General features: G+C 38.9%; 1 long non-coding RNA gene across 1 annotated transcript in view; it reads right to left on the reverse strand.

Moving 5' to 3' along the window:
- Window positions 1-428: 428 nt before the first annotated feature.
- Window positions 429-25,349, reverse strand: part of LOC126077798 (uncharacterized) — a 106,268-nt gene continuing 81,347 nt past the window's right edge. Inside the window, exon 3 of the long non-coding RNA XR_007517851.1 lies at window positions 429-942. This is a non-coding gene — a long non-coding RNA (uncharacterized LOC126077798). The remainder of the gene's footprint in view (window positions 943-25,349) is intronic.

Genomic DNA, 25,349 nt, shown 5'->3' on the forward strand with positions numbered 1-25,349 from the left:
TTTGTTTTTTAAGTCCATCTCTTTCGTCTCGCATTTAACAATCAGTGGCAAGAAGAAACCATGTGGCCTCAAGTCCTACACTCCTCCAGAGCTGACAGAGAGAGAAAGCTTTTCCCTAGAGCCGGCACCCTGAATTCGGACTTGTAGCCTTCTAAACTGTGAGAAAATAAATTTCTGTTTTTTAAAGCCACCCACTTGTGGTATTTGTGTCATAGCAGCACCAGATAACTAAGATGGGGGTAACTAGAACAAAACCTAGAGATACAAGGGAGAAGAATTAGGACTGAGCAGAGAGATCCTCTAGGCTTTTGGTGATTCGGTGGTAGAATTCCTGCCTCCCACGTGAGAGACCTGGCTTTGATTTCCTGCCAGTGTGCCTCATGCACAGCCACCACCCATTTGTCAGTGCAGGCTTGTGGGCTGCTATGATGCTGAACAGGTGTCAACAGAGCTTCCAGACCAAGATGGGCTAGGAAGAAGGGCCTAGCAATCCACTTCTGAAAATCAGCCAATGAAAACTCTGTGGATTACAATGGATCAACTGATTAATGGGGGTGACTCTGGACTGGGCAATGTTTTGTTCCATTGTGCATGGGGTTGCCATAAGTCGGGGGTGTCTTGTTTCAAGGGCAACAACAATGACAACAACAGGGAGAGCCTCAGACCATGATGTAGATTTAACAAAGTCTTGGCCAATCCAGTGAGGCATGAGAATTGCCCATGAGAATCTGCACTTGAGACAGAAGTGGCTGGTATCTTCACCAAGCTGTCATTGGCTGGGGCTACCCTGGAAGAGTGTGGCCGTGGGTGGAAAGTCGAAGCGTGGCCTGAAGGCACTAACAGCTGGAGGTTGTCAGATAATTGCACTCTTTGTAGAGAAAGGTCAAGTTCTTTCTTGAAGGCAGATCTGAACAGCACACCTCTATGGTTTCTTTAGAAGAACTGCAGAAATAGAAATAAAAATTCCCAATTGACTTTTTTGCTATCAGTGACTTCTTTACCTACTGTCCTCCTATCTATTCTGTCTTACAGGGTTGCTATGAGTCAGAATGAATTCGAAGTCAGTGGGTTTGGTTTTTTAAAAAAAAAGAGGAAATGGGTTTTTAATGGTTTTAGACTCTTATGAGAAGTGTGGTTTTAGAATCATGCTTCTCTGGAACACCTACAAGCTAAAACTGTGTAATAATAATCTATTTATACTTTATAAAATTTAGAAAAAATTTCATAAAGCTTTAGGTAATTTTCTTAATCTTGTTTTTTTTTCTATTAATTTTTCACAAATATTGTACCTGATACAACATATCTGCTTACAAGTGTTAGTAGACAACGGTGACAGGAACACTCAGTGTGGTATTTACACTTTACTAGGAATCATTTCTGTTCTTGGACATGATTTGTGGATGTGATTTTTACTATATATTTGCAGTAGGGAGTCTCTGGGTAGTGCAGACAGTGAATGAGCTCAGTTTGAATGAAGTTCGAGTCCATCCAGAGGCACTTTGGAAGAAAGGCCTGGTGATCTACCTCCAAAAAAATCAGCCATTGAAAAACCTGTGGAGTTAGAGCTGACTCATTGGCAACTATAAAAACAACAACAAAAGAAAAAACAAAACTTATAGCAGTCATTTGCTGTTAGAAAAAATTGCTGCTAATCTAGATAGGTCCAATATTTCACGTTGTTTTGAAAACTGTTAGCATTCTGAAAACAGTAGCACTATCTGAGTTATTCAACCACTAGAACAAAATTTAGAACCCTGCCGACATTAAAACTAAGTAACAGAAGCAGAGTACTGCTTCCCCAAAGATAACTAATATACAAAATCATCTTTAGGCTAATTACATGAATTTTTTAAAAATTAAATCAATCATGCAAAAGAATCATGATTTAGCTATCAATCATTTACACTAAAGCAGCTATATAATGAAAATTTATTAAATGACAATGTTGGGAAAGTAGGGCTTGTGGTTTCCTTGTGGCTAAATATCTTTCATAAGTTAACAAGTCCATTCTCTTAAGTCTTATTTTGTTATATGAGGATTTACTCATTTATTCAACATTTATGGAGTATATACTCTGGAAGAGTCTCTGGGTATGCAGCTATGAACAGGCTTTTCTCAGAAGAAAAAAAATGTATATACAAATCTCATATAAATAAGTGTATAACCTCCTTAGCAATAAAAAAAATGCAAATTATTATATACTCTATAATGCAAGCCCACATTATATATACTATTTTATATCCACTAGATTAAAAATCTAACAAAACCAATGGTACGAATGTGAATCAGTGTGAACTCTCCTATTTTATGGCACCTGTGTAAATTTTACAATCGCTTTCAAAACTGATTTGGTATTTTCTCATAAAGGTACACATTGACGTACCCTATGACTTAAAATTCCTGCATACATAACCTAAGTGTAAGAACGCTTATAGCAGCACTTTTTGTAATAGCAAAAACAACTGAAAATATCCCAAGAATTCAATGACAACAGATAAATTTTGATATAGTCTATTTATTCTGTGAAATAATATACAGCCACAAAAATCACTGAAGTACAGCTACCAACAACATAATGTTGAATGAGAAAGCAGTTCCCAGAAGACTGCATGATACTGTCTCTGGAAACTCCAAACGAAACCAAACAATACAGTATGTGGTTTAGCCATGTGTAAAACTACTTTTTGTTAAAGTGAGGGGATGATGAATACAAAACTCAGGCTACTGGTTATACTGATGGGATAGAGAAGAGCACATAGGTGGATGCAAATTATTGCTAAAGTTGAAGGTTTTGTGCTGGATGGCAGGTTACGGTTGTCCATCATATTATGCTACATAATTGCATATATGCCATATATATTAGTGTGTGCCTTCTTGGATAGCGTATTTCTGCGTCTACATTGGTTAATGGTAGAACTGACACCAGAGTACCATCTCCCAGGCTGGTGAGCTTGGAAAGTCCCCTTAAAAACAAGTGTATAGAGACCGAAGTTTATTAGTGTTTACCAAGAGTGGCAGGAGGGAGAGGGGGAAGGAGGACTCAACATTTAGGGTACAGTGAGCTTCTGTTAATGGTGATGCAAAAATCTGGAAACAGATAAGGGTGATGGTTCAACAACATGATGAATGTAAGTTAATGTCACTCAACTGTCGTGAAGAATGTTGAAATGGCAAATGTTTTGCTACATATATATTTTCCACAATTAAAAAATGGCAATTTTTTTGTTATATATATTTTACTACAATAAAAAGTAATTAAAAAGTACAAAAAGAAAAGAAAAACAATACAATAAAAAACCCATTGCCGTCAAGTGGATTCCGACTCGTAGCGACCCTTTAGAACAGAGTAGAACTGCCCCACGGGGATTCCAAGGAGTGCCTGGTGGATTCGAACTGCCGATCTTTTTGTTAGCAGCCGTAGCTCTTAACCACTACACCACCAGTGTTTCATATACTATATTTTTCCCACTAAGGTTTTTTTTTCTTCTTTTTTAGTTAATAAAAATAATGCTTGGTTATTATAAAAATTCAAACAATACTGAAGGGTATTAAATAAAAATAAAAATTTCCCCTCTGCACTGCTCAAATTTCACAATTTTATTCTCCAGAAGTAACGGCTGTTAGTACTCATTTGTGCTTTATTCCTGGCAATTTCTATGTATGTAAAAACATATATATTTATATATACACACCAAACATAACATTTTAAAAAGAAAACACAAAACATATTTGCCTATACATATCCTTCAACAACTTATTCTTTTACTTAATAATGTTTTTTTTCATGTCAGTACTTAATACTTTTAGGGGTTAGTGGAGCCCTGGTGGTGCAGTGGTTAAGAGCATAGCTGCTAACCAAAAGGTTGGCAGTTTGAATCCACCATCCCCTCCTTGAAAACCCCATGGGGCAGTTACACTCTGGCCTGCAGGGTTGCTATGAGTCAGAATCAACTCGATGGCTGTTTTTTTTTTTTTAATTATGGTTTTCCATTGTAATGGATATATCATAATTTAACTTAAACAGTCACTTGATGACAGGTATTTAGGTTACTGCCAGTACAACAGAACATTACTTGAGACTCTACATCAGTTTTAGCAGAGGCTTTCAAGTCTCAAACAAAAGGTGCCAACTACTCCTGCACTCTAAGGCGAGCTGCTAGAGAACTTAAAGTCAGACTTGCAAAGGAGGTTTCCATAAACTGGCTTGGGACCCTGGAACCACCGTCCATCTTAAGATGTAAAATTATTGTGGTTACAAGACTGAAAAACCCCCCAAAAACTAAAACCTCAGAGTGAGATGAGATTAGAAAAAAAAAAAAAAACTGAAGACAAAGAGGTCCTTTTTAGTCTGCTCAAAAGAAGATGGCCAAGAAGATATTGGTCCAATGTTTGGGTAGGTGGAATGAGGGCAACAAATAATACAGTAGAGGTCAAAACACTCTATTCCTACTTTGCTTCACTTTCATAATCATTACCAGCCATGAAAAGGGCAGAAGTAAAATTGTTATGAGAGAACTGAAGCCGAAGATTAGTGAAGAAAAGTACAATCATGTACCAAGAAGCTTTAAAATAATTTATCTCCAAACGTGGAAAAGTTATGTTTGAAGCAGAAGTGTGAATTCTCAAGCTACAAACTCAGATGTGCAAATACCTTCGACTGGAGTTCCTGGAAACAGACCCAAGTTGAGAAGTGAGTCAGAAAATGTACTGGGGAGAGCTCTCGGGAGATACACCTGGAAGGAACTGAGGAGGCAGGATTGGGCAAAGCAAGTGTGCGTATCCTGCAAATGTGGTTGCAACTGAGTTCTCAGCCAATCCTTCTGAGAGTTCTGGAACTGGGATGGACCTTCAGAGTTGTCTCATATTAAGGCAAAGAGGGCTGGACCATATTAACCCTCCATCAGCCGGTCATTGGACACAGGAGGGACATAACCTTGGGTGAAGCAGTTCCCTGTCTGCAGCTGCTAGTATTCCCAGCAGCTGTGGGTTAGATACATTGACCCTAAAGAGGGAATCTGGGTGATGTACCACTGTATCCACTACAATGGGTAATGATTTTTTTTTTTCTTTCCAAAAAAACTAGTTGAACTTGAATCTATTCCAACTCATGGTGACCTCAGAGTAGAACTGTGCTCTGTAGGGTTTTCACCAGGCCTTTCTTTGAAGATGCCTCTAGGTAGACGCGAACCTCCAACCTTTTGGTTAGCAGTCAAGTCCTTTAACCATTTGCACCACCCAGGAACTCCTTTTTCTTTCCAGTATTTATTAATTTCTGTTTTTAGCCCTCATCTTAGCATGACTTCCACCACTTTTGTGCTATTCGGGCTCATGGAAAACCATTTTTCTATTGCCTAAATTGCACTGGGGAAGAGTAGGGATTTGTGAGATTATTTTGGGTTACCTAGATACATCATCTGGAGCCCTGGTGGCGCAATAGTTAAGCATCCGGCTGCTAACCTGTTCGAATCCACCAGATATATCATCTAGACACTTCTACTCATTCTGGACAGGAGAAAACCCTCAAGTCTTGCCTCTTTCCCACATCCTCTTCTATTCTTGAATTTCTAAGCATATCGAGGGTTTCATCTTTTTCCTCCCCGAATCTGAGTAAATTTTTGTAGCTCAACAGACCAGGAGTGGAGATGAGGGGAAGCGAGGGGTATGACAGGATCAGGAAAAGCAGACTCTGTTGATAACATAGTTTTTCCTCATCTAATTTTTATGACCTGAGTTCTCTCTGGGCCCTGGTTTCTTAAGTACAAAGGCAAAACCTTAGAAACTTAAACAGCCTTTTCTTTGCTTTTCTGCTGTAAGAACCATTCCCTGAGGCAATGAATGCATTGACTAAATGAATAGTGGGCAGAGACTGAGTAAAAGAAATTCAGGGAATTAAATATTAGGTAATATCTTCAAATATTATCCTGCCACAATGACATCCAAGGATACACACAGGATTTGTGGATGAGATCAATGAAACTTTGTAATATTCTTTGATGGTTCATGGAGAAGGGAAATAAATCAGATGATCAAAGGGGAAAGTCTTAATTTTTTTTTCTTTTTTAAGCAGGAAGAAAGAGGATGCTGTGAACTGTAGACTGGCAACCTGATGTTCTGCATAGGGAACATTCCAGACAAAACTTATTGTCTTAGTAATTTAGTGCTGCTGTAACAGAAATAGCATAAGTGGATGGCTTTGTGGTGGTTGTTGTTAGGTGCTGTTGAGTCAGTTCTGACTCATAGTGACCCTATGTAGAACAGAACAAAACGCTGCCTGGTCCTGAGCCATCCTCCCAATTGTTGTTATACTTGAGCCCGTTGTTGCAGCCACTGTGTCAGTCCATCTCATTGAGATTCTTCCTCTTTTTCACTGACCCTCTACTATACCAAGCATGATGCCTTTCCCTATGGACTGGTCTCTCCTGAAAACATGTCCGAAGTATGTGAGATGAAGTCTTGCCATCCTTCTAAGGAGCATTCTTTCTGTACTTCTTCCAAGACGGATTTGTTTGTTCTGCTGGCAATCTGTAGTATATTCAATATTCTTCACCAACACCATAATTCAAAGGCATCAATTCTTCTTTATTGTCCAGCTTTCACATGCATATGCACTGATTGAAAACACTATGGCTTGGATCAGGTACACTTTAGTCCTCAAGGTGACATCCTTGCTTTTTAATACTTTAAAGAGGCCTTTAATCTTCATCAATAAGTGCTTCAAGTCCTCTTCACTTTCTGCAAGCAAGATTGTGACATCTGTTATTGCAGGTTGTTAATGGGTCTTCCTCCAACCCTGATGCCATGTTCTTCTTTGTATAGTCCAGCTTCTCTGATTATTTACTCAGCAAACAGATTGAATAAGTATGGTGAAATGATACTACGCCTCACACGCTTTTCCTGATTTTAAACTACGCAGTATCCCCTTGTTCTGCTTGAACAACTGCCTCCTTGGTCTGTGTATATACACGTTCCACATGAGCACAATGAATTGTTCTGGAATTCCTATTCTTAGGAAATGTTATCCATAATTTGTTATGATCCACACAGTCGAATGTCTTTGCATAGTCAATAAAACACAGGTAAACATCTTTCTGGTATTCTCTGCTTTCAGCCAAGAACCATCTGACATCAGCAATGATATCCCTGGTTCCAAGACCTGTTCTGAATCTGGCTTTAATTCCTGGCAGCTCCTTGTCGATGTACTGCTGCAACCGCTTTTGAATGATCTTCAGCAAAATTTTACTTGTGTGTGACATTAATGATATTGGCCAATAATTTCCACATTTAACAAACAGGGATTTATTCTCCCACAGTGTAGGAGGTTAGAAGTCCAAATTCAGAGTGCTGGCTCTAGGGGAAGGCTTTCTTTCTCTGCTGGCTCTGGGGGCAGGTCCTTGTTCCTTGGCTCCTTGGTGTCTTCATGTGGCATGGCATCTATCTTCTATCTCTGCTTGCTAGCTTACTTAATCTCTTTTATATCTCAAAAGAGATTGACTCAAGACACCTGCCACACTAAACCTGCCACATTAAGATAGCAAAGACAATCTGTTTCCAAATGGGATTATAACCACAGGCATAGGTTAGGATTTACAACACATATTTTTGGAGGACACAATTCAATCCATAACATTTATCTTATTTCTTTTTTCAGTACTTTGCCTTGTATAGGTAAAGTCTGTTGAAATAGTTTATCTGGGGTTTCAGCAAATAATTTGACAATCCCCTGAGTTATCATTATAAATAAGATGCAAAAATGGGGACTATAAAACAGACAGGCTGGTAGATTTGTAACTGAACGAACAACTATGTCCAAAGAACTCTGGTTAATGGTTGACCAATGATTGCCTGGAATGCAACCAAAGTAAAGTGGTCAAGATAGAGGTGGGTATGGAAACTATGACACACAAGGCAAGTTGGACCAAATGAGAACATAAAGTCTGAAGAAGAAGAGTCTCAGGCAAACCATTTTAATCTGAAAATTGTAGGCTGATTCTGCATGGCTCAATGGAAAAAACAAACAAAAAACCTAGGACAAATTTCTGATAATTAGAATTCGTCTCAAAGCAAACATAAAAAAAAAAAAAAAAAGAAATATTGTGGGCAATAATAAATTGTTTTGGGTTTTAGATTTATTCAAGCTGAGCCTGGAGAACTATGTAGTGGGTGCGTGGTGTCAGGAAGGAGATGCATCCATTCAGCGAACACGTATTGAGTGCCTACGCTGCACTCACAGAGAAATAGAGAGCGAGACTAGATGACTTCTGAGAGCTCCTGCAGTGCTGAGCAGCCAGGGTTCTACTCTTAAAGAATGCAAGTGCTAAACCAAAACCAAATGAGTTGTCACTTTTTTTCCTATAAAGGTAGCTTATATAATTTACAGAAAAACTAGTGATTCAGAAGGAGTTTTATAGAAGCCTGTGAACATACTCAGTCAATTTTATGGCTCATGACTGGTAATATTAATGGAAGCACTAATAAAACTTACGACTCGTTGTACTAAAACACCTAAGCATGGACTCATAAATCGTATTTCAACAGGATTTGTTAAGGGAGGCTTTTTTTTTTTTTCTTTGTGATTTAACACAGAGTAGATTTTATATTAACTTTCCCACAGGAAACCTGTAAACCTCAGTATAGTCCGAAGACTGACGTTTAACCATGCTGTTTCAAAGATGGGGACAGGGTAGTGCAATGGTCAAGCGTTTGGCTGCTAACCAAAATGTCGGCCGCTTGAATCCACTAGCTGTGCCTCGGAAACCCAGTTCTGCCCTGTCCTGCAGGGCTGCTATGAGTTGGAGTTGACTCGATGGCAATGGGTTTTTTTTTTTTTTGGTTTGAAAGATAAAACATTAAAAAAATTACAAAAGTGGGAAAAAATGTAACATCGTAGATTTATATCCACTTGGTGGCATAAGCCTACAGAAAGCTGTTCATCAGGTAGTCCCAATTTAAGGTTAAGGAGATTGATTTTTTTCCCTTTCAACTCTACCAAGATTCTAGACCAAAGTTTGATGAGGAATTAAAACTCATACTAGCTTTGGTGGCAACTGTTGTTTTGCCAGCTTCACTACTTTCTCCTGCTTTCTGGTGTTAGAGCCCTTCTGTTCCACTCAGCAACTACTCCTTCCATTACCTGATGGAGCTGTCAATCATAAGACCCCCTGCCCTCCGCCCGCTGCCACTACCACCATCAGTGGGGTGTGATTCAGGCTGGTCAATCAGAGTCCCTCATCCTTCCGAATAGTGACTGACCAGGGTGAGCATCTGACCCGCACAGATCCAGAATTCTGTTTCAGGAATTATTGGAGATGCAGGCAGGCAATATTTCCTTCTGTTATACATAAGGGGGCTGTAAGTCAGACCAGGCTCGATAGGAACTAACAACAAGAAGGTTGGGGAAGGAGCTTACCTCCTGTGATCACAGGCTGTGAAGGCTGTTTGAGGAGAATCCACCAGGCGCTCCTTGGAAACCAAATGGGGCAGTTCTACTCTGTCCTATAAGGTGGCTGTGAGTTGGAATCTACTGGATGGCAAAGGGTTTGTTTGTTTGTTTGTTTTTGGTGGCCCAAAGGGTTAAGTGATTCATTGCTAACTGAGAGGCTGGAAGTTAAAACCCACCAGTGGCTTCTCAGGAAAAAGACTGGTTATCAGCTTGTGTAAAGATTACAACCTAGAAAATTTTATGGTGCAGTTCTACTTTGTCACTTGGGGTTGCTATGAGTTGAAACCATGGCACCCAACAACAACTATAAAACCTATTTAAACCTGGTGATGCTGGAGTCCCATTCTTCCCACCCCAAGCAGAAAGCATCCCTGGGAGTAAACCAGTACAGAGGAAAGCAGAGCCAAGGAATGGAAAGCGAGAGACAGAGTCCTGATGACACCCTTTGAGTCCCAGGATCCTGCTGTACTGGATCCGTCTGAAGCCCTGGACATTGTAGATTCATGGACGACGAATTCCTCTCTTAAACTGCTTTGAGTTCAATTCTGTCACTTGTACCCAAAAAAGTCCTAATTAATTAGCCATGCAGAGTTAATTTTATGTTGTAAATAAAATAGCTTAACCCTACTATATTTTCTGATCATTATTGTCAAAAAGCTAGTAAACCAGTATAAGAAGTCTCTCTCTCTTTTTTTTAAATAAATTATTTATTTTATTTTGTGTTGTTGAGAATATACACAGAGAATATAAAACATACCAATTTAAGTTTCTACGTGTACATTTCAGTGACATTGATTACATTCTAAGAGGTCTTTTTATTGGCAATTTAGAAAGAACTGAACATTTAGTTACTGGTTTCATTTACTTATTTTAGAAAAACAACCTATTCAAACAGACTGCTTAGAAAAGTACAATGTTGAGCACCAAAGCTGTCCTGGGATTTGAGCTTCTTTTCTAAGTTAAAATGAGTTGGTCATTGCGACAGATCGCATTTTTTGAAAATGGTTGCACCAATATATTTATCGTATCACATATACTCTTTATATACTCTAACACTCCTACCAAGAGACGGAATCTAGATTCTCTTTCCTTGAATCTGGACGGGGGCTGTGACAGCCCGAATCAGTGGGGTGTGGTGGGAGTGATGCTATGTGACTTCTGAGGTCAGGTTATAAAAAGGACACAGGTTCAGCCTGGCTTTCTCAGGATACTTGTCCTTGGAACCAGCTACAACATGGTGTGTAAATTCCAACTAGCCCACATGGAAAGAAGTGACCACATGGAGAGGTTCCTGTGTAGAGGAACTGAGGGCCCCCTCTGACAGCCAGCATCAACCTCCAGACACGTGAGTGAACAAGCCTTCAGTTGGTTTCATCTTGAGCCTTTGTGTCTTCCAGCTGAGGCCCCAGCGACAAGCCATTCCCTCTGTACCTTGCCTGAATTTCTATGATGGTTACTTTTATGTGTCAATTTGGCAGAGCAACAGTGCCCAGTTGATAAATTAAACACTAATTAGGTGTTGCTGTGAAGCAGGTGTGGACCATCCAATAGGCGAGGAAACCCAGTGCTTACCTTGCTTACCAGATCATCTGTAGTGAACAATTTCATATTTTTTTTAACCATATCAAAGATTCTGCTTCCAGATATGGCGGGTGTCTGTCTCTCTCCCAACCCCACAGTACCTTCCTACAGAATCAAAGCCTCTTTTCCAACTTACAATCCCTAACAGGGGCTGATGACCCAGTAAGCAAGGTAAGCATGGGCTTACTTGTGCTTACTGACATGTACTGAACAATTTTTTTTTATTGTACATTAGATGAAGGTTTACAGAACAAACTAGCTTCTCATTAAATAGTATACATATGGTTTTATGACATTGGTTAATAACCCCACAACATGTCAACACTCTCCCTTCTCGACCTTGGGTTTCCTATTACCAGCTTTCCTGTCTTCTCCTGCATTCTAGTCCTTGCCCCTGGGCTGGTGTGTCCCTTTAGTCTCGTTTTGTTTCATGGGCCTCTCTAATCTTTAGATGGAGGGTGAATGTCAGGAGTAACTTTATTACTAAGCTAAATTGGTGTCCAGGGACCACACTCTCAGGGTTTCTCCAGTCTCTGTCAGGCCAGTAAGTTTGGTCTTTTTTTGTGAGTTAGAATTTTTTTCTACATTTTTCTCCAGCTCTGTCCAGGACCCTCTATTGTGATCCCTGTCAGAGCAGTCAGTGGTGGTAGCTGGGTACCATCTAGTTGTACTGGACTCAGTCTGGTTGAAGGTGTGGTAGATGTGGTCCATTAGTCCTTTGGACTAATCTCTCCCTTATGTCTTTAGTTTTCTTCATTCTCTCTTGCTCTCTAAGAGGTGAGACCAGTGGAATATCTTGGATAGCCACTCACAGGCTTTTAAGACCCCAGATGCTACACACCAAAGTAGAATGTAGAACATTTTCTTTATAAGCTGTGTTATGCCAGTTGAGCTAGATGTTCCCCAAGACCATCCCTACAACCCTCAGCCTGGCAATTCGGTCCCTCAGGGAGTTTGGATGTGTCTGTGGAGCTTGCATAACCTTGCCTTGTACAAGTTGTGCTGGCTTCCCCAGTATTGTGCACTGTCTTATCCTTCATGAAAGTTACCACTTGTCTATTTAGTGTTTTTCCATCCCTACCCCTCCCCTCCCTTGTAACCACCAAAGGTTGTTTCTGTTTGTGTGTAAACCTTTCATGGATTTTTATAGTACTGGTCTCATACAATATTTGTCCTTTGTGATTGATTGATTTCACTCAGCATGATGCCCTCCAGATTCATCCATGTTGTGAGATGCTTCGCAGATTCATCATTTTTCTTTATCGTTGCATTGCACTCCATTACGTGTATGCACCATAGTTTGTTTATCCATCCATCTGTTGATGGGCATCTAGGTTGTTTCCATCATTTTGTTATTGTGAACAATGCTGCAACAAACATGGGTGTGTATATGTCTATTCATGTGACGACTCTTATTTCTCGAGAATATATTCCTAGGAGTAGGATTGCAGGATCTTAAGGTATTTATATTTCTAGCTTTCTAAGGAAGCACCATATCGTTTTTCAAAATGGCTGTATCATTTTGCATTCCCACCAGCAGTGCATAAGAGATCCAATCTTCCCACAGCCTCTCCAACATTTGTTATTTTCTGTTTTTTTGATTCATGCCAGTAATGCTGGGGTGAGATGGTATCTCATTGTGGTTTTGATTTGCATTTCTCTAATGGCTAGTGATGGAGCATTTCCTCATGTGTCTGTTGGCTGCTTGAATGTCTTCTTTGGTCAAGTGTCTGTTCATTTCCTTTGCCCATTTTTTAATTGTATTATTTGTTTTTTTGTTGTGGAGGTGTTGGATTTTCTTGTAGATTTTAGAGATTAGACCTTTGTCTGATTTGTAATAGTCAAAATTTTTTTTCCCAGTCTGTAATTTCTCTTTTTACTCTTTTGGTGAAGTCTTTTGATGAGCATGTTGTTGTTGTTGTTAGGTGCCATCGAGTGGTTCTGACTCATGGTGACCCTATGCACAACGGAACAAAACATTGCCCGGTCCTGCCCCATCCTCACAATCGTTGCTATGCTTGAGCCCATTGTTGCAGCCACTGTGTCAATCCATCTCATTGAGGGTCTTCCTCTTTTTTGCTGACCCTCTACTTTACCAAGCATGATGTCCTTCTCCAGGGATGGATCCCTCCTGACAATATGTCCAAAGTATGTGAGATGTAATCTCACCATTCTTGTACCTAAGGAGCACTCTGGTTGCACTACTTGTAAGACAGATTTGTTTGTTCTTTTGGCAATCCATGGTATAGCCAATATTCTTCGCCAACACCACAATTCAAAGGCGTCAATTCTTCTTTGGTCTTCCTTATTCACTGCCCAGCTTTCGCATGTACATGAGGCGATTGAAAACACCACGGTTTGGGTCAGGGGCACCTTAGTCCTCAAGGTGACATCTGTTTTTTTAACACTTTAAAGAGATATCTTGCTGCCGATTTGCCCAATGCAATATGCCAATGATGAGTGTGTTTAATTTTTAGAAGATCCTGGTTATCTAGCTTATCTTCTGGAGTTTGTGTGTTGTTAGTTATGATTTATATCCTGTTAATGCAATGCTGTTTATTAGGGCCTTTAGTGTTGATCCTATTTTTTTCTTCTGTGATCTTTATAGTTTCTGGCTTTATATATAAATCTTTGATCCATTTTGAATTAGTTTTTTTGTATGGTGTGAGGTATGGGTCCTGTTCATTTTTTTGCAGATGGACATCCAGTTTTGCCAGCACCATTTGTTAAAAAGCCTGTCTTTTCCCCATTTGATAGACTTTGGGCTCTTACTGAAGATCAGGTGACTGTAGGTGGATGAATTTACATCTGGGTTTTCAATTCTGTTCCATCGGTCAATGTGTCTGTCATTGTACCAGTACCAGGCTGTTTTGACTACCGTACCTGTATAGTACGTTCTGAGGTTAGGTAGTGTGAGTCCTCCTACTTTATTCTTCTTCAATAGTGCTTTACTTATCCAGGGCTTCTTCCGTTTCCACATAAAGTTAAAGATTAGTTTTTCCATGTCTTTAAAGAATGCTGTTGGTATTTGGATCAGGATTGCACTGTATTTGTAAATTGCTTTGGGTAGAATTGTCATTTTCACAATGTTGAGTCTACCTATCCATGAGCATGGTATATTTTTCCATTTATGTAGATCTCTTTTGGTTTCTTGCAGTAGTGTTTCATAGTTCTCTTTGTATAGGTCTTTTGTACCCCTGGTTAGATTTTTTCCTAAGTATTTTATTTTTTTAGGAGCTATTGTAAATGGTTTGTTTTCCTGACTTCCTTTTCATCTTTCTCTATTGGCCTATAGGAATCCAACTGGTTTTTCTATGTTTATCTTGTATCCCGCTACTCTGCTGAATCTTTCTATTAGTTCCAGTAGTGTTCTTGTGGAGTCTTTTGGGTTTTTTGTGTGTACTACCATATCCTCTGCAAATAGGGACAGTTTTACTTCTTCCTTACCAATTTGGATGCCCTTTATTTCTCTTTCTTGCCTTATTGCTCTACCTAGGACTTCCAATATAATGTTACATAGGAGTGGTGATAAAGGGCATCCTTGTCTTGTTCTTGTTCTCAAGGGGAATATTTTCAGGTTCTTTCCATTAAGAATGATGTTGGCTCTTAGTTTTGTATAGATGCCCTTTATTATGTTGAGGAATTTCCCTTCTATACCTATTTTATTGAGAGTTTTTTATCAGGAATGTGTGTTGGATTTTGTCAAATGCCTTTTCTTCATCAATTGAGATGATCATGTGATTCTTTTATTTATGTGATGGATTACGTTGACTGATTTTCTAATGTTGAAGCATCCTTGCATACCTGGTATGAATCCTACTTGGTTGTGGTGTATTATATTTTTGACATGATGCTGAATTCTACTGGCTGGAATTTTGTTGAGAATTTTTGTATTTATATTCATGAGAGATATTCATCTGTAATTTTTTTCTTCTTGTGGTATCTTTGTCTGGTTTTGGTATCAGGGTTATGCTGGCTTCATAGAGTGAATTCGGAGGTATCACTTCCTTTTCTATGTACTGGTGTAAGTTTTTCTCTGAATGTTTGGTAGAATTCTCCAGTGAAGCCAACTGGGCTGGAGCTTTTTTTTTTTTTAATTACCTTTTCAATCTCTTTTCTTGTTATGGATCTGTTCAGATTTTCAACATCAGCTTGTGTTAATTTGGGTAGGTAGTGTGTTTCTAGAAATTTGTCCATTTCCTCTAGTTTTTCAAATTTGTTGGAGTAAAGTTTTTCATAACACTCTGTTATGATCCTTTTTATTTAATTTGTGTCTGTTGTAATGTCCCCCAATTCATTTCTTATTTGGGTTATTTGTGTCCTCTCCTGTTTTTCTTTTGTTGATTTGGCCCAGTGGTTTGTCAATTTTGTTGATCCTTTCAAAGAACCAACTTTTGGTTTTGTTGATTCTTTCTGCTGTTTTTCTAGTCTCTATTTCATTTACTTCTGCTCTGATCCTTATTATTTCCTTTCTTCTGGTGGCTGTTAGCTTCTTTTGCTCTTCTCTTTCTATTTGTTCAAGTTGTGTAGCTAAATGTTTTGATTTTGTCCCTTTCTTTTTTTTTGATGTGTGCATGTGCTGCTATAAATTGACCTCCTAGCACTGTCATTGCTGTGTTCCAAAGGTTTTGGTATGACGTATTTTCATTCTTGGAATTTTTTTATTCCATCTCTTATTTTTTCTTTTACCCAGTGTTTTTTAAGCAGGATGCTATTCGGTTTCCATGTAATTGATTTTTTTTCTTACTCTTCCTGTTGTTAATTTCCACTTTGATGATGTTGTGTATTATCTCAATGTTTTGGATTTTGTTGAGGGTGGCTTTGTGGTCTAGGATGTGGTCTATTCTGGAGAACATTCCAAGTGTGTTGGAAAAGAATGTGTACTTTGTAGCCATTGGGTGGAGTGTCCTATATATGTTTATGAGTTCAAGTTGGCTGATTGCATCCTTTAGATTTTTTGTGTCTTTGCTGAGTTCCTTTATAGATGCTCTGTCCTTTACTGAGAGTGCTGTGTTGAAGCCTCCTACTCTTAAGTTAGAACTATCAATTTCTCTTTTGTGTTGTTACAGTTTGTTTTATGCATTTTAGAGCCCTGTCATTGGATTCATAGATATTTATTATGGTTATGTCTTCACGATGGATCGTCCCCTTAATCATTATATAGTGCCCTTCTTTGTCTTTCATGGTGGATTTTGTTTTAAAGCCTATTTTATCTGAGATCAGTATTGCCAGTCCTGCTCTTTTTTGGTAGCTGTTTGCTTGATGTATTTCTTTTTCTATCCTTTGATTTTTAATAAATTTATGTCTTTGTTTCTAAGATGAGTCTCTTGTAGACAGCATATTGATGGGTCCTGTTTTTTATTCATTCTGTCACTCTCTGTCTCTTTATGTGTGCATTTAGGCCATTTACATTCAGTGCAATTATTGATAGGTGTGAGTTTATTGCTGTCATTTTGTAGCACTTTTTTCTGTGTGTGGCACAGACGTTTTCTTTGTTCCTCTTACTCCCCTGGGCTGAATTCCTTTTGTTTGCGGGTTTTTTTTTTTTTTTTTAATTTCTTTTGTTTTTGTAGATTTTGTTTTTACTGAGACTTTATGTTTTTCTTCTTTATTTTGATGAGTAGGTTTATTAACTTTATTTGCGGTTACCTTGAAATTTACCCTTATCTTCCTAGGTTTGAACTAGTCTATTTTTACTTGGCATCATCTTGCCTTCCTCCCCATTAGAAAGTTCTATACCTATACTGTGTAGTGAACAATTTTTAATGTGAAATTTTTCACTAAAGATGATCTGGTAAGCAAGGTAGGCACGGTGCCTATCAGATAATCTACCCCTGCTATGAAGTATTTAGCAAATATGGTTAACATCTACATTCAGTTGACTTTAATTAAAGGAAATTATCTTCATAATCTGGGTAAGTGCAGTGTAATAGCTTGCTTTTATATGGCCTTTGTAGCCATGGTCTTATAACTACCACTAAATGATTGGGTGAGGCTGTGAAAATAAGGTGCTCGTGACCCACCAAGGGGATTGGACAGATTGTTAATAATGCAAATAAGGTACATGGCACCTCTGTGGGGGTGGGACCATACGAATAAGGTGTATGGGCCCCTAATGATGGGATTGGTCAATTTTGGCATCCAGCTAGGCTAAAATGAGCCATCCCAGAGGTGGAAAGGGGGGACCTCATTACAACCAAGAAGAAGAGATGGGAGTGTAGCATGTCCTTTGAACCTGGGATCTATATGCTGAGAACCTCCTAGACCCGTAAGACAGTGAGAGAGATCTGTAGCACTGGAGACAGCACAAGACAGCAAGAAGTGGTGGCAGAGGAAAAACACTGGTAGCAGAACCAGGAGACCAGTGTGAGACGGCACAGTGGGCTTCCTGGCCCAGGGGGCAAGGTTGTTACACTGGATGTGCTGACTCACAAAGAGAGAGAGCTGAGCACCTTTGAGCCAAGGCTTGCTGGTGGAGTGGGGTGCCTCTGGGCACTTGCTGGCGGAGCTAAAGAGATTTGTAACACGGCAGAGGCTGGCCCAAGGGGCCAAGAGTCAGAGATAGTCCTGCCTGAAGGTGTGGACTGAGAAGAGGCTGTCCTGATCGAAGAATGGTGTCCTGAGTTCTTGATCCTCGATTGTAACCTGTTATTTCCCTAATAAGTGCCATAACTGTCAGTATGGTCTGTGAGTTCTGTGTGGCCATTGCAATGAATTACCTAACCCAGCAGAGACATAGAGAGTGCTGTAGGAGGACGGCTGGTGTCAGAATTGGGACAAAGTTTGGAGGGTGCAGGTACATCTGACCTCCGCCTCATAGAAATCAGCCTTGGATGTTGCTGCTGATAATGACTCTCCTCGTGATGTTAAATGAGGAGGTCTCACCCCTCCCTCACAACCTGTTCTTACAATAAGCCTCATCCAATCAATCAGTTGAAAGGCCTGAAGAGCAAAACTGAGGTTTCTTTGTGGAAGAAGAAATTCTGTCTCAAGATCGTAACATCAGCTCCAGCCTGCTGGCTTACCTGGATTTCAGACTTGGCAGTCCCTAAAACTGTGTAAACCAATTCCTTGAAATAAATACCTTAAAAAATGTATATATATGTGTATATATATATATACGTATAACCCATTGTCATCGAGTCGATTCCAACTCATAAAAATAAAAAAAATTAAAAAAACTCATAGCAACCCTATATATATCCCTGAAATATAACTGCTTATAAATTTCCACCAGCCTAAATCAAGTGTGTGCTAGATTTCAATTCTATTGTTTTGGAGGTAGGGTGCTAACTGGAAATAATGGGGGTGATGAGTAAAAAGAAATAATTTTCACGTGCAAAATATATCTATATTGCCACTATTCCAGAGGCATTATTATTCTGGAGAAGAGGAAAGCTTTACAAAGAATGAACTAAAGTAACTACTCTTATGCGTGTAATTTGGAAATACATATAGATATGAACTTCCATTATTTTAAAGGCAGTTTTTTGAAATTGAAGTGTCACACTTTATTTCCTGGGCAGTCATTAATTTATTTAAGTAATCAATAAAAATAAAAAAAGCCAAGCCAGGAGGGAAATTGATTTACAGAGAGATTGTGATAATGCCTTTGGGAAGGTACAATAAAATACAACAGTGTCCAGTCACTTTCTGTCTCAGGTCTGCACACTTTTCAATTTATTTCAATTTATGAAAGATTTACAAGATTAACTTGTAATCCACTCCTGCAAAATTCTAAGAGAGAGAGAGCAAGAGAGAATGCATGCATCAGAAAAAACATCAAAATTTCCATAGGAATTAAATCCCAGGCCCAGTCACATGATTATGCAAATCCTCTCAGACACAGAGGATTAAATGATACACGTAGAAGAGAACCTCGTTTGAGAGAACAGTATTTAAACCTGCTCCCCAGAGCAGCCTCCGCAACCGCCTGTGGATGGTCACAGGCCCTGTTCTTCTCTTGTCCCTTTCCCTCTGCAGTTCTTGTAGTTACACGTCAACATTCAGACATTTTCTGCAATACAGGTGTCACAAAGCATTATGTTCTTTCAGGAAGTACTGGAGTGGAACATAAAATAGTATGTTGGGCAAAAGCAAAAGCAGCTGGTGGAGTTTATAGAAAGCAGCAGAGCCCAATATAATGAGTCATAAACATGCTTGTGTTTAAAGCAAGCACTGTCACAAAAGAGGCAACAGAACACAGATGAAGCTTCTGTTTAGCTCATAAAATATGTATGATACCAAGCAAACCATAGACAGTGACTAGAGGATCTAGAAAATTCAGGTACCAGGCTGCATTTTGCTCCTCCTTTCCCTTTAGACATCAGGGGCAGAGGGTTAAGATGACCGTATTTTTTTCCTTTATGGCATCTCATCACACAATTGTTTGCAGCAACACTTTCATTTTTCTCCTTCATCTTTGCTCCCTGCTTCCCTTACACTCTCTCCCTCATAGGCACCAACTGTAATACACTTGGTATGTTGTTATTGTAGGAACCCTGGTGGCACAGTGGTTAAAGTGCTTGGCTGCTAACTGAAAGATCAGTGGTTTGAACCTACCAGCTGCTCGGTGGGAGAAAGGTGTGGCAGTCTGCTTCTTTAAAGATTTACAGCCTTGGAAACCCTATGGGATAGTTTTTCTCTGTCCTGTAGGGTCACTCATTATGAGTTGGAATTGACTTGATGGCAATGGGTTTGGTTTGGTTTTTGGTTGTTATTGTGCCATTAAGTCGATTCTGACTTATATCAAACCCATGGTTGTCAGAGTAGAATTGTGCCCTTAGGAATTTCAATGCTGTGACCTTTTGGAAGCAGATCTCTAAATCTGTCTACTGAGATGCCTTTGGGTGGGTTCGAATTGCCAACTTTTTGGCTAGTAGTCAAGCGTGTAACTGTTGGACTCCCATTGTTTGGTATAAGTCCTTAGCTATGTTAGCATCTTTGAATAATATAGTATTGTTTTTATTGATATGTTATGTTGAAGTATACATTAATGGGATACTGTTGCCTGATTAGGGTCTGTGCCCTGGAGCAGTCAAGCCAATGAAATGTACTCGAAGCCAGGAAGAGAGAGAAAGTTTATAAGGAGGTGACACCAATGGTAGGTCCAGCAGCAACTCAGGCTGTCTTTATGGAGTCCCAAAAAGCAATTTCTACCTCAGAGCTTATATATCATTTTTGCAAGGATTCCCTAGTATCTTCAAGTACGAAGCTCACAGATGGTCAAATGAAAATACATCAAAAAACAACTACAAGAAACTCTTTATCAGACTAAAAGTATGCATTCTGGATATCTGGACCCAGCTAGTGGAACTGGCCTGCCAAGTTTACTCTGAGATAAGGAGCAAGAATAAAGTTACAGACCAAAAGCGTCAGGCAACCTTCCCAGCTGCCACCTTACAGGCTGAAGGCATCTCCAAAGAGAACAAAGAAGAGAAGACCAAGGCCACAAGGGCCAAGAAGACCCCACACGCCTTTGGAAACACAGCAGTGCAGCTGGTGTAATAGAAAATGATATTGAAAGTGACAGTGTACAAAATGCCAAGAAAAAAACCTTAGAGGTTACTTACAGTATCATTATGGAGTTAGTTATGTTCAACTCTCTATCGCCCATTTTGAAAAGGAGAAAACATGTTGTGAAGTATTGGATCACAACACTTCAATCTGTTTCTTACCTTTTCACCAAACACTAGCTCTATCCATGTTGCTACGTGTAGTTCTGGTTCGTTATTTTTGACTGTAACAGAGGATTTTATAGTATGCCTCCACTGCATTTTTCTTATCCATTTCCTCCATGATTAGCTTATGTTGCCTCTAAATCTCCGCTCCCACATACAATTGTGAGCTTGTAGTTAGGTACCGTTGAGTCAGTTTTGACTCATAGCAACCCCATGTGACAGAGTAGAACTGCCTTATAAGGGTTTCTTGGCTGTAATTTTTACTGAAGCCATTTCCAGGTTTTTCTCCTGTGGAATGGCCGAATGGGTTCTAACTGCCAATCTTTCGGTTAGCAGCTGAGCGCTTAACCATTTGCACCACTAGGGCTCCTTAACATTATGATGGATATCCGTATACAGAAGCCTTGTTGATGACCTCTGTGTTAGATATTCTAGGGTAGGTGAGTTAGAGTGATTGGCTATTTAATATTAAATAAAATTTAATTTCACCAGATTGTTTTCCAAAATGGAAAACATCAGCAGTAAATGAGGATCGCTCTTTCCTACATCCTGACCAACACTTGGTATTATGTCACTTTCTAACTTTCAGCAATACTTTCTTATAGTTTTAATTTGCATTTCTCTAGTTATTTGTGAATTTGGATTTTTTCATATAATTGCTAGCTATTTTGGCTTCCCTTTCTACCAGCCTATTTACATTCTTGACCTATTTTTCTATTGGAAAAGCTTGTATTCTTCTTGCTGATTTGCTGGAATTCTTTGAATACTCTAGTTCTACACTGTCCAACAGGTAGCTACTAGTCATATGTGATTATTTAAATTAATTAAAATTAAAAATTCAGTTCTTCAGTTGTACTAGCCCTATTTCAAGTGTTCAATAACCAGATGTGGGTAGTGGCTGTCATATTGGACAGCACTGTTAGATATGAATCCCTTGTCAATTTTTAATATTGCCAACATCTTCTCTCATATAGTCACCCAACTGTTAAACCTTACCTATTATGTCCTTCATTGAATAAAGATTCTTAATTTCGATGTAATCATATCCATCTATTTTTTTAATGTTATTTCTCATAGGATATTAAGTCCTTCCTTACACCAGTAGTCACAAAAATATTCTGCTACATATTCTGCTGTTCACTTTATAGCTTTATTTTCATATTTAAGTCTTTTATCCATTTAGAAGTTATCTTTATATATGGGTTGACATAAGGTTCCAACTTTATTTTTCTCTGTACTGTGTATCAGTTTCTAAACATCATCTATTCAGCAATCCATTGCTTTTCTACTGACTTGTCAGGCTACCTTTATCAAACAACAAGTTCCCATATATTCAAGGGTATATTTTGAGCTTTTTATTCTATTTCAAGTGAATTTGTTTCACTTGTGTCAGAAGTACAGTTTCTTTGTTCCTTGCCCAAAGATTAAGTGCTCCTTTATAGCCAACTCTCTAATTACATATTCGATGTCCATTCTCCCTTTCATTTTTACTAACAGAACTCCAATTTTGTTTGGGACAGTAATGTGCCCAGTTAAAAATATTTGAGGTAGATTAGAGTGGACTGTAAGACATAAAATGATACTTGTGAAGAGTGTGCTTATTAGTTCAAGTAGATACATGAAACTAAATGGGCAGCTCCTGTCTGGAGCCAAGTTGAGAAGGCGGAAAGGGACAGGAGCTGGTTAAATGGACACAGGATATCCAGATTGGAAAGGAGTGTGCTGTCATCTTATAGAGAGTAACTAGTGTCACATAACAATGTGTGTATAAATTTTTGTACAAGAAACTGACTTGAGCTGTAAACTTTCACTTAAAGCACAATAAAATTAAAAAAAAAGTGGACACCTTTAAAAAATAAAATAAAAATATTTGTGGTGCAGTTATCAATACTGAGATGGAGACAAAATTCCCTAAGGAGGGCTGCCTTTCTCAAGAAAAAAGGATCACCATGAGAAAGCCAGTCATCATTTCCCACTCTCCTGTTTTTCTTGGCTAGAATGTACATAGATATGAAGCCTAAAGATACAATACTGCTTCACAACTATGAGGTCACAAGCATGGGAACGAAGGCCTACATACTAAGGATGACAGGACAAGAAAACCGAAAGAGCCTGGGTCACTGATGGCACTGTTTAACTGTCAATATCAGGCCTAGACTGCCTGTCTCTGGGTCTGTTGCTTCAGTCAAATCATTCTCCTTGTAGGCACCTATAGTAGGGTTTTCTGATGTTTGTAGCTGAATGCGTTTCTTACCCTTATAGCCTCTTTTTCCCCGTCTTTCTGAAATTGCTTTACCTAGACTTTTATTTTTCCATATGAGCTTTAGAATAAGTTTTTCAACTTCTTTAAAAAAACTTTCCTTGAACTTTAATTGGAATTGCACTAAACTGATAGATTAATATGAGGAGGAGAGCAATCTTTACATTATCAGGTCATCCCAACTACAAATACGGTGTATCTCTCCATTTATTTAGATTTTCTTTTGTGGAAGAGTTTTAGCAGATTTTGTAAAGTTTTCCTGTAAAGGTCTTGTGCATTTTTTGTTGGGTTAATTTGTGGCGGAAGATCCAGAGCGTTAGCTGATTATATCTTGACAATTCTAAAGTGCATTTCGTTTTGCTTTACCTTTGAACATTTCTACACTCTGTATTCCTCTGTAGGTCAATATCTAATAACCCTGATTGGCAGTGTTTCCCTCTGTCCTGACCCTTGATGGAACATAAAGTGACGGTGCATCAGATCATTGATGGTTTCTCATTCAAAGTAAAACAGTGGTCTTTTTATTTAAATTTTTTTTATTTGTTGCTTTTCTCTTCCTTTGATTTCTTTTGTCCACTCTTGAAACTTCCAACTGATCAAAATTAAAACTGAGGTGGGGCCAAGATGGCGGACTAGGTGGACGCTACCGCGGATCCCTCTTGGAACAAAGACTCGGAAAAACAAGTGAATCGATCACATACATAACAATCTACGAACTCTGAACAACAAACACAGACTTAGAGACGGAGAACGAACAAATACGGGCAGACAGCAATCGTTTTGAGAACTAGGAGCCAGCATACCAGGCAGGTGACCTTCGGAGCCCGATCTGGGGCAGAGCCCAGGGGGGCAGACGGCACAGACAAGGGGCACAGACAAGGGGCCCAGCCCTACCCCCCCGAACCCATCCCGGGAGGGAGTCGGCTCCATTAACATCCGAATACCCTGAGCCAGAGGGAGAATTCAGATAGGGATCTGACTGCATTTTTTTTAGCTGATTGCCTGGAAAAACTAGTTTCCCAGTGATGGCTCGGGGACAGCAGTCCATATCAAACCACAGAAAGAAACAGACCATGACAGCTTCTCCAACCCCCCAAACAAAAGAATCAAAATCTTTCCCAAATGAAGATACAATCCTGGAATTATCAGATACAGAATATAAAAAACTAATTTACAGAATGCTTAAAGATATCACAAATGAAATTAGGATAACTGCAAAAAAAGCCAAGGAACACACTGATAAAACTGTTGAAGAACTCAAAAAGATTATTCAAGAACATAGTGGAAAAATTAATAAGTTGCAAGAATCCATAGAGAGACAGCATGTAGAAAGCCAAAAGATTAACAATAAAAATACAGAATTAGACAATGCAATAGGAAGTCAGAGGAGCAGACTCGAGCAATTAGAATGTAGACTGGGACTTCTGGCCAGGGAATCAACACCAAAATAGCTGAAAAAAAATCAGATAAAAGAATTAAAAAAAATGAAGAAACCCTAAGAATCATGTGGGACTCTATCAAGAAGGATAACTTGCGAGTGATTGGAGTCCCAGAACAGGGAGGGGGGACAGAAAACACAGAGAAAATAGTTGAAGAACTCCTGACACAAAACTTCCCTGAAATCATGAAAGACGAAAGGATATCTATCCAAGATGCTCATCGAACCCCATTTAAGATTGATCCAAAAAGAAAAACACCAAGACATAATATCATCAAACTTGCCAAAACCAAAGACAAACAGAAAATTTTAAAAGCAGCCAGGGAGAAAAGAAAGGTTTCCTTCAAGGGAGAATCAATAAGAATAAGTTCAGACTACTCAGCAGAAACCATGCAGGCAAGAAGGGAATGGGAGGACGTATACAGAGCACTGAAGGAGAAAAACTGCCAGCCAAGGATCACATATCCAGCAAAACTCTCTCTGAAATATGAAGGAGAAATTAACATATTTACAGATAAACACAAGTTTAGAGAATTTGCAAAAACTAAACCAAGACTGCAAGAAATGCTAAAGGAGATTATTTGGCCTGACGACCAATAATATCAGGTTCCAGCACAATACAAGGTCACAAAACAGAACGTCCTGATATCAACGCAACTCAAATAGGGAAAGCACAAAAACAAACAAATTAAGATTAATTCTAAAAAAAAAATAAATAAACAAAATAATACACATAACAGGAAATCATGGAAATCAATAGATAAACGATCACAATAATCAAAAAGAGGGACTAAATATAGGAGGCATTGAACTGCCAGATGGAGAGTGATACAAGGCGATATAGAATGATACATGTTAGGTTTTTACTTAGAAAAATAGGGGTAAATAATAAGGTAACCACAAAAAGGAATATCAATTCCATAACTCAAGAAAAAAGCCAAGAAAAACGTA

This window comes from Elephas maximus, chromosome 6 (genome assembly GCF_024166365.1).
Source record: "Elephas maximus indicus isolate mEleMax1 chromosome 6, mEleMax1 primary haplotype, whole genome shotgun sequence".
Classification (NCBI taxonomy): Eukaryota; Metazoa; Chordata; class Mammalia; order Proboscidea; family Elephantidae; genus Elephas; species Elephas maximus.